Source organism: Pristiophorus japonicus, chromosome 23, assembly GCF_044704955.1.
Source record: "Pristiophorus japonicus isolate sPriJap1 chromosome 23, sPriJap1.hap1, whole genome shotgun sequence".
Lineage (NCBI taxonomy): Eukaryota > Metazoa > Chordata > Chondrichthyes > Pristiophoridae > Pristiophorus > Pristiophorus japonicus.
The window spans coordinates 38,182,213-38,192,766 of NC_091999.1; the positions used below are offsets into that span (position 1 = coordinate 38,182,213).

Sequence of the window (10,554 nt, forward strand, 5' to 3'; positions counted from 1 at the left end):
AGTCACACCTCTCCCCTAGTTCCCGAATGGGGAGGGGCCTTGCTCTCTCTGCTCAGTTGTCTTAATTGTTTTATAATTAGGAGCAAAGGGCTCTCACAGAGAGAGGGGAGAGACAGAGAGAGAGAGAGAAAGAGCGAGGGGGGTATGAAAGAGGGTAGCTGCGAGGGCAGGTCTCCCCTCACAGTGATGGGTGGGTGTTTCTTGGGGTACACTCCCCAGATGGCAAAAAACACAGTCTTTGTAGAATGGTCTTCGGGTGGGGGGAGAAGATGTCATCACCTGGGTTAGCTGGAGCCACCCAGGCACACACTCCCAACGATGTTTAATAGGGTAATTAGTACTACTTCAGCCAGGTAGCTCCAGCTATCCCAGGCTAGGCAATGAGGGAGGTGTGATTCAGTGGTGTGTGGGGCCTAGCTGTAAGCAAGACCCCCACACACACTTCCACACACACACACCCGCCGCGATGTTCCGGCCCTCGAAATGTTTTCTTTCCTCCCCCCACCGATACAATAAAGTCTTTCGGGGAATGCACCAAAACACACCCACCTGTCGAAGATTGTCGAAATGGCTCTCCCTCCTTCCACACTGGATGGTGTTTTCTCAGGATGTTCTTTTCCCCCTCTCTCCAACTCTCTGTAGTAGCAATAAATGATACATTTTCTGCTCTCCTCCTCTCCCTCTGGACCTTGAATTGTAGTAAGCCAGCCCTCTCCTTCTCTTCCTGGGCTGGTCTCAGGGTTCACTCTCGGCCTTCCAGACAGGAGCTTCAGCAGGGAATTCCTTCTCTCACAGCAGCAATGCTCCAACTGATTAGGCCACGCCTCCAAAGCTCCATCATTGGTCCACAGATTCCCTGAAAGTAACAGGCCAGGTGGATAAGGTGATTAATAAGGCATAATTAAAGCTTGCATTTATTAGCCGCGGCATAAAATACAAGAGCAGGGGGGGCTTATGCTTCAACTGTATAAAACACTGGTTTGGCCACAGCTGAAGTATTGCGTGCAGTTCTGGTCACCGCATTGCAGGAAGGAGATGATTGAACTGGAGATTTACGAGCATGTTGCCGGTAGTGGGGAATATTAGCCACGAGGACAGATTGGATAGCCTGGATTTGTTTTTCTTGGAACAGAGGGGAAACTTCATTGAGGTGTATAAAGTTATGACGGGCCGAGATATAGTGGATAGAAAGGGTCTATTGCCATTAGCAGAGGGATCAACAACTAGGATACATCAATTTAAAATAATTATTAAAAGTTTTAAAGGGGATTTGAGGGGAATTTCTTCATGCAGTGTTGTGGTGGTCTGGAACTCACTGCCTGAAAGGATGGTGGAGGCAGAACCCCTCACCACATTTAAAAAGTACTTGGATATGCAACATATGTGCCATAACCTGCAGGATTACAGACCTAGAGCTGGAACGTGTGATTAAGCTGGATAGCCTCTTGTTGGTCGAGGGCCTTAAATGGCCTCCTTCCGTGCTGTAAACTTCTATGACTCTATTAGTCTATATGATCGAATTTCTGAACTGATTTAATGATTGCATGATTGACGTGTGATTTTAGCCATGCATTTAATGAAGGGATATTCTGCGTCAGTAAATGGTTGACAATCAGTGAACGATAAACAGTTTTAGTCACGAAGCTGCACCTAAAACTCCATGGCCTGTTCTCAGTGTCCTGCTCCTCATTCATTGCTTCAGTCCGCCCTCGCTCCTTCACATTCGCTGTTCCCGCTTCCCTTCCTCAAACACTATTCAAATCTTAACAGATCAATCTCTGCCGACAGGTAACTGAATAATTCCCATTGCGAGGTGAAGTATCTAAGACTGAAATATGATCAAAATAAATAAACATCAAGGAGGAGTGATACATAATGTTACTGATTTCTTTTCTGTCTCTTTCTTGCAGCTAACTTGGTGACAATTGTGATCCTGTCCCGAGGAAAGTGCGGTCTTTCCAGATGTATCACTTGGTACCTGCTGTCCATGGCAGTGGCAGATCTCCTGGTCATTATCACCGCTGTGATATTAAACCGGATCAGTGGAATTTATCTTCAATTTAGTCTGCTGTCCACCACTCCAGGCTGTACTATAACATCTATCCTAATTTATGTCGCCACGGATAGTTCCGTCTGGTTAACGGTCGCTTTCACCTTCGATCGATTTGTGGCCATATGATGCCAGAAATTGAAACAAAATATTGCACTGAGAAAAATGCGGCTCTGATTATAGTCATGGTCGGTTCCCTGAGCTGTTTAAAAAACATTCCTTCTTATCTCACATATGGACCTATGTTCATAACTGACAATGTCCCGTGGTTATGTAACATCAAAGTAATATTTTATACTTCTCCTCTATGGATAGTATATGACTGGCTTGACAGAATTTTAACGCCATGACTCCCCTTTCTCCTGATATTGCTGCTCAATGCTCTGACCGTCAGACATATTCTAGCGACCAGCAGAGCCCGCAGGAGGCTCCGGGCCCATAGCAGTGGAGAGAATCAAAGCGACCCAGAGATGGAGAGACGGAGAAAGTCCATCGTTTTACTCTTTACCATCTCAGGCAGATTCATCCTATTATGGACAGTGTACGTTGTAAATTTCTTGTATGTCCGAATTACAAAGAATAATTATTTCTCAGGTTCCAATTTCAAAGACCCAAAATGTATTCTCCAAGAAACCGGAAATAGTCTTCAGCTTTTGAGTTCCTGCACAAACACGTGTATTTATGCAGTGATCCAGAGTAAATTCAGAGAGGAGTTAATGGATGCGCTGAAATATCCAATGAATCTCTTTATAAAATTAATCAAATTATAAAAATGTATTTTCGTGTTAATTCTGCATAATATCACACCCAGTGGGCCATCCTGTCCTGTCAGTTCTGAACCAGCTTTGTCCAGCTCCATCAGCCCAAATAACATGGCCCATCTCGACATCCAAGTCTGAGAAATCGAATATCTCGACATCCACATGCGCGATATCGTATATCTTGACATCCATGTGTGAGAAATCGTACAACTGATTTGCGTGTAATTAAGATTATATTTTAATCAGAGGGCCTTATTTCAGTACTGCCGGCGGTTTGTTTCCTCAGAGTAGTATTATCATACGAATGCTAGCAAATACTTTTCCATTCTATTGAGCTCTCATGAATCACCATCGGCTCACTGCATTACAACAGTGACTACACTTTCAAAAAGTATTTCACTGGCTGTAAAGCGCATTGAGACGTTCACGCGTTGTGAAAGGTGCTATATAAAGCCAGTACTTTCTTTATTTCCTTGTTAGAGTCAGGATTATGCGACTATGTGACAACCAGTTGTTATCCTGTAGAGACCGCTCTGAATAACCTTGATTCATAACTCTCAGGAATATTGCGAGTGGTGGATCATGGCAGCAGTCTCTGTGATCCTGCGAAAAATAGAGACAAAATTAACAGTCACTTGGACAAGTATGGATTAATTAAAGGAAGCCAGTATGCAGTTGTTAAAGGTAAATGGTGTTTAAATAACTTGATTGAGTATTTTTACATTGGTAACAGAGAGGGTAGATGAGGACAATGCGGTTGATGTGGTATACATGGACTTACAAAAGGCATTTGTCGAAGTGCCAGCTAGTACGTTTGCCTGCAAAGTAGAAGCCCATAGAGTAAAAGGGAAAGTGACAGCATGGGTACCAAATATGCTGAATTACAGGAAAGAGGGATTAGTGATGAATGGTATGTGTTTCTGGCTGGAAGCTGTTTTTCAGGTATCAGTGTTACCCAGGGGTCTTTATCAGGAACGTTGCTTTTCTTGATATATATTGACGAATTGGACTTGGGTGTACATGTCTCAATTGCAAAATTTACAGACGACACAAAACTTAGAAGTATGCTGAACATTGACGCGGACAGTGATAGACTTCAAAAGGGGACCGCAGGCTGGCGGAATTAGCGGACCCGTGGCAGATGAAATCCAATGCAGAAAAGTGTGAAGTGTAACATTTTGGTAGGAAGAACGAGGAGAAGCAGTATAAATTAAAGGGTACAATCCTAAAGGGCGTGCATGAACAGAGAGACCTGGGATACACGTTCACAAATCGTTGAGAGTGGCAGGTTGAGAAAGCAGTTAAAATAACAATCGCCATCCTGGGCTTCATAAATAGAGGCATAGCGTACCAAAGCATGGAAGTTAAGATAATCCTCTATAAAACGCTCGTTCGTGCTCAACTGGAGTGTTGTATCCAATGCTGTGCATCACACTTTAGGAAGGATGTGAAGGCCTTCGAGAGAGTGCAGAAAAATTAGAAGAATGGTTCCAGGGATGAGGGATTTCATCTACGTGCATAGACTGGAGAAGCTGGAATTGTTCTCTGGAGCAGTGAACCTTGAGAGGACATTTGATAGAGGTATTCAAAATCATGAGGGTTCTGGACAGAAAAGACAGGGTGAAACTCTTCTCATTGGCGGAAGGTTCGAGAACAAGAGGACACAGATTTAAGTGGACTGGCAAAAGAACCAAAGGCGACTTGAGGAATAACTTTTATATGCAGCGAGTGGTTATGATCTGGAAAGCACTGCCTGAAAGGATGGTGGTGGCAAGTTCAATGGTGGTTTTCAAAAGGATGTTGGATAGCTACCTAAAGCGGAAAAATGCAGGGCTATGGGGAAAAGGTGGGGAGTGGGAATAGCTGAGGTGCTCTTGCAGAGTGCGGACAGGGGCTCCACAGGCCGAAATGTATCCATTTATGCTGTAACCCAATCTATGATTCTATGATCCTGCACCAGCCACAATATAATGATATGATGGTACGATATGGGCGCACTTACAACGTCACCAACAACACCTTAAAATTGAAATTCTATTTCCCATTGCAAGCTGCTATACTCAGTAAAGTGAGCAACTGTTTGGCAGGGAGGTATAACAGAAAGTAAAGAAGCATTGCATGCAATTCCTTTCCTGGTAAAAGGCACCAAATTCTTTAATTGGGTAACAGCATTTGAATAGGATTGACGAATCGCCACGATGTAGTTACTCTCCTCCCTCTCATGTGAATTTGGCGCATCACTCAGAATGCCACTCAGTAACAATAAAGGAGGAGTTACACACATTTTGGAGGAGCATTGCTCTGGGTAGTATTTCTGAATGGTAATTCAAGCCTCCCTCCCAACTGCACCTCACTTGTTCAAATTAAGAAAATATTCGGGGATGCAATTTAACCATTCAACGTTATGAATATTGCAAAAGAAGAAATTGGAATCAGTAAATAGAGTGAACGAGAGAAAGTGTGAGAGAGGAGAGAAAGATTGAAATGGAGAAAGAACAAGAAGCGTAAGAGAACAAAATAAGGTAATAGTAAAAGAAAGCAAAAATGACAGAAACCAAGAAATGTTTAACTTGGTGATTGTCCTTCTATACCCGCTGTTTCTCTTAGATGTTTGTATCTATTCTCGAGATATGGGCGTAGATGGCAAGGCCGGAATTTATTGTGCATTACTGGCTGCCCTTGAAAAAGTGTTGGTGGGCTTTCTCCTTGCACCGCTGCAGTCCATGTGGTGAATGTGATGTCACGTAGGAAGTTCCAGTATTTCAACCCATGGACAATAAAGTAACAACGATAAATGAAAATTCCGGATGGTGCTTGACATATAGAATCACACAATAATACAGCATTGAAGGAGGTCGTCTGACCAATCTTGTCTGTGCTCGCTCTGTGAAAGAACCTTCTCCAAACTACTCCTTCCATTAACCCCGCTGTGTTTTGGTCGACACGAATACGCTTCTTCTTATAATTTGCTGTAAAGAGACTTGCAGCATGATTCAAGGGGAATTGGAGCATTGCTGCGGGACAACGGTCCCGTACGTAGAATGATACAACACCTAAGGACGCCGTTACGATCCTTTGTGCCTCCTCTTTGCAAGAGCTGTTCAATTAGTCCCACACCTTTGCATTCCGCCATAGAACTGTTCGTTTATTCGTAAAAGTGTTTACACAATTCGATTTTGAACGTTGCTACTGACTCTGCTTCCTCCCCCTTTTCAGGCTCTGCATTGCGGATCAAAGCAACTCGCCTGGTAAAATAATGTTTCCTCGTGTCATCTGTGGTTCCTTTCCCAATTACTTTAAATCTTTGTCCTTTGGTTACCGACCCTTCTGCTAGTGGAAACAGTTTCCCTAATTTAATCTCTCAAAACTCTTCATAATTTTGAACAACTCTATTAAATCTCTTCTTAACCTTCTCTGTTTTAATGAGATCAATGCCAGCTTCTCCAGTCCCTGCACAGAATCCCCTCATCCCTGTTATGAAAAAAAATTCAACATGTTGTTTTAAAAGTTCCCTCAATTACAGATATTGCTTTATCGAATCGCTCGATGACAGATATCTTCTTGGTTTGGTCTGTGGTTTCCCTGGAATTTTTTACATAGTCGATCAGTTTGAAGCACCGTGATTCTCAGTCAACAGAAATAGACGGCGCTGTATTCATTTTCTGCTACAAAAATTGACAAAGGAAAAATTAATATTCATTTAAATGACGAGCATCGAATTTTCCTCTTGCAAAATCGGCACCAATTTCCCTGGTGTTATTGCGGTATAAGGTAAACTGCGTTGCCGGGATCAGGTGCAGGCGTACTAGTAACGATCTGGATCTTCGGAACTGGTGTTGTAAGTACATTTATTTCAGCTTTATCTCCTTCATATACCGTCGTCTCATATTGAGGCTGCATTACCGAACTCCATTGGATTTTACCTGTAAAAATTATTTAAATCATCATTTAATGTCCTTCTTAATTAGCATAATTTAAACCAGCGCAGGGAACACTTACCACAACCTACCTGCTACCGAGATTATTCTGGTGAAATACATCGGCTATTATGAAGGTAATATATTTTGCCAGAGACGTTTCTCTGCAGATCTCTAAATTGTGACAAAGTTTACCAGTTTAACCATCTCTGGGCTGCAGATGACCGAACCTGCAATTTTTTTTAACGTGCCCTGGGGCTCACAGTGATGGAACTCAGTTCAACCCTCGTACAGAACCTCCCGCCACTTTGTAGATCTTGGCTCCGACTGCTGAAGTCGTATATAACGGCGGGCAGATCCTGCCACATTGGTTCCTGTGAGCCGACACATACTGAGATGGACCCAAAGGACAGTCTCCTGTATGAAGGGCTCACAATAAACTGATTTCTTGATACTCGGGGAAATGTCCTGCAGAGCCAATCAATTGGGCAGGTTGAGTATCTTAGCGACATACACGAAGCAGATGCCAACTGGTTGCAGCTAAAGTTAATTGTGAGAACAGCATGACAACATTCGCTGGCATCACCTCGGATCTAGAATCAGAATATTAAGCCTGTGCTGGCACTTTGAAAGAGCTATTGTATTAGTCCCAATCTTTTCTGAAAGCCCTGCAATTTTCTCCCTTTAGATATTTAACTAATTCCCTTTTGAAAGTTAATATTAAGTCTTTCCCCCCACTCTTTCACGTAGTATATTCCTGATCATAACTGCATCAATAAATTCGGCCCTTTTCACCTCAGGCTCCTTTTCCAATTTGCTTAAATCAGAAATCAAACATCAGGAAATATATGTGTCCCTGGTACTAACTTCAACTGAGTTGCGTACCTGGATTCCGTGGATGACGCCATAATTCCTCGCATACATCATAGCACAGTGATTGGCTGTTTCTTCGAAGGTTACTGCCGTATCCGTAGGATTTGTTCACTGATTTCACGTTGATAGTATCAGAAGGAATGGCGCAGAGCAGGAAGACAGGATCTCCAGGGTGATGTTCAGTGAGTTCGGCGAATGGTATCAAAGGGAATGAAGCAGAGCAGGGAGGCAGGATCCCTAGGAAGATGTTCAGTGAGTTCAGGGAGATGGTATCAGAAGGAATGGAGCAGAGCAGTGAGAACAAATCCGTGGTTGATGTTCAGTGAGTTAAGCGAGATGGTATCAGAGGGAATAGTGCAGAGCAGACAGAAAGGCAGTCCGGGGAAGAAGTGACAGCGGGTCGTGTTTAATTTGAGATCATGCACTTTGGCAGAAAAAAATCAAAGAGCCAGTTATTATTTAAATGGAAAAAGATTGCAAAGTGCCACAGTTCAGCGGGACCTGGGGGTACTTGTGCATGAAACACAAAAGGATGATATGCAGGTACAGCGAGTGATCAGGAAGGCCATTGGTATCTTGGCCATTATTGTGAAGGGGATGGAGTATAAAAGCAGGGAAGTCTTGCTACAGTTATACAGGATATTGGGGAGGCCACAGCTGGAACTGTGTGCGGTTTTGGTTTACATATTTATGAAAGGATATACTTGCTTTGGAGGCAGTTCAGAGAAGGTTCACTCGGATGATTCCGGAGATGAGGGGGTTGACTTATGAGGAAAGGTTGAGTAGTTTGGGCCTCGACTCATTGGAATTCAGATCAATGAGATGTGATCTTATCGAAATGTATCAGATTATGAGGGGGCTTGACAAGGTGGATGCAGAGAGGATGTTTGCACTGATGGGGGAGATTAGAATTAGAGGGCATGATCTTAAAATATGGGGCCGCCCAATTAAAAAAGAGATGAGGAGAAATTTCCTCTCTAAGAGGGTTGTAAATCTGTGGACTTCGCTGCCTCAGAGAGCCGTGGAAGCTGGGACATTGAATAACCATATGATAGAAATAGACAGTTTTTTAAACGATAAGGGGCTATGGGGAGCATGCAGGGAAGTGGAGCTCAGGACATTATCATATCAGCCATGATATTATTGAATGGCGGAGCAGGCTCGAGATGCAGTATGGCCTACTCCTGTTCCAATTTCTTATATTCTTATGTTTTTATGTATGTTCCTCATAAAGGAGAACGGCTGGCAGTGATTACCGTACTCATTTCTGTCTGTGTGGACCATATGCATTCAGGTCACCTTTAAAGAGTTGAATCGAAAACAAAACTTACATTCTACGAATGCCCTCCCAGAGAGGAGGATGTCAATCGTATATTTGGGCAGAACAAAACGACAATGATTTTACATCAGAAATTGATATTGCCCGTGCATCACACATTCTGTATGTAGGTGCCCAACGGGCACAAAGCTCCAAATGTACCTGCAGATGCAGCGTGAACCCTCATCTCTCTCTGTCAAAAATAGTCTCTCCACCTGTCGTCTCTTTCTTGGCTTTCTGTATGTATATAACAGAAACATTGGAGCGCCTGTCTGTGTGTCAGTTAGGCCCCAGTCTTTGGGAATCATTCCAAGAGTTTGTGCTCCCTAGTGTGTCTGGAAGTGTTTGATGGGACAGTATCGAGTGAGCTTTAATCTGTATTTAACCCGTGCTGCTCCTGCCCTGGGTGTGTTTGATGGGACGGTGTAGAGGGAGATTTATTCTATATTAAACCCGTGCTGTACCTGCCCTGGGAGGGTATGGAGTGCAAGTGTAGATGGAGCTGTTCTCTGTATCTAACCCGTACTGCACCTGCCCTGGGAGTTCTGATGGGACAGTGCAGAGGGAGCTTTACTCTGTATCTAACCCGTGTTGTACCTGCCCTGAGAGTGTTTGTTCGGACAGTAGAGGGAGATTTGCTCTGACGCATACTATACTGTATCGGACTTTGGTGCATCAGAGGCCTGCTCTTTAATATAACCTGGCACGTGAAAGACCATAATATTAGAGGAGACCGCCTGGTCGCTGTGCAGTCATTCCGCCTCTGGTGCATGATGCAACAAGACAGGGGAAAATGTGCCTTCACTCTGATGGGACACTAGGTGGCGCAGTGGCTCCTTAACCGAAGGGACTTGGATTCAAACACAAACAGGATAGGACGCGGGAAGAATAAATTTCATGGAAATAAAACAAATTGTGATAGGGAAATAGAACATGTGAAGGAGCCTTGGAGTAAGGAGTTCAGCAAAGTCCAATTTATTCCATTTGCCATTGCAGTTTTATTAACAATTTCACAGAGAACAATTTACAGAGAAGGTTTTCAAAAGTTCACACAAATTGAATATAACAAATGAGCGTCACATTAATACCAGAACACAGTCGGTCTGAGCTGCCAGCTATCTGTACAACTCTAACAGACAGCAGGGAGAGAAACAGATGTTCAACACCAAGGGAAGGGAATAATTGTGAATCATGAATGATAAAATGACTTATGTACACATGAGATATTCAAACAATTGTTTAACTCCGAGATACATTTACATTATAGCCACGGTTATCTCACACATTTCAAACAGAGAAATGAAAAAGTTGAAGGCAATTGACTCCGGGAATCACCAAGAGGACATAATTTATTTTCAAGACACAGTTAACAACCAGAGGAGAAAAATCCACAGCGGCCGAAATTCAGTCAATCACTTGACCTGTTAAAGAGGGATAAAAGTTTGAAGCAGCGTTTTAGTGATTTGGCGCATTAATTTCAGGGTTGTTATCAATGAAACATTTAGAGATTTGTCAAACCTCTTCAATCAACTCGAACTGAGTGCATTGAATCTTCTCACCTTCACCAGAGTGATGGCAGCGCTGTAAGAAATGCTCAGGAAGAACAAGATGATGAATGTGGAAGCGGTTGTCCAG

General features: G+C 43.2%; 1 pseudogene; it reads left to right on the forward strand.

The window, feature by feature from the left end:
* The first annotated feature begins 1,035 nt into the window (after positions 1-1,035).
* Positions 1,036-2,820, forward strand: LOC139235489 (probable G-protein coupled receptor 139; annotated as a pseudogene).
* The last annotated feature ends 7,734 nt before the right edge of the window (positions 2,821-10,554 follow it).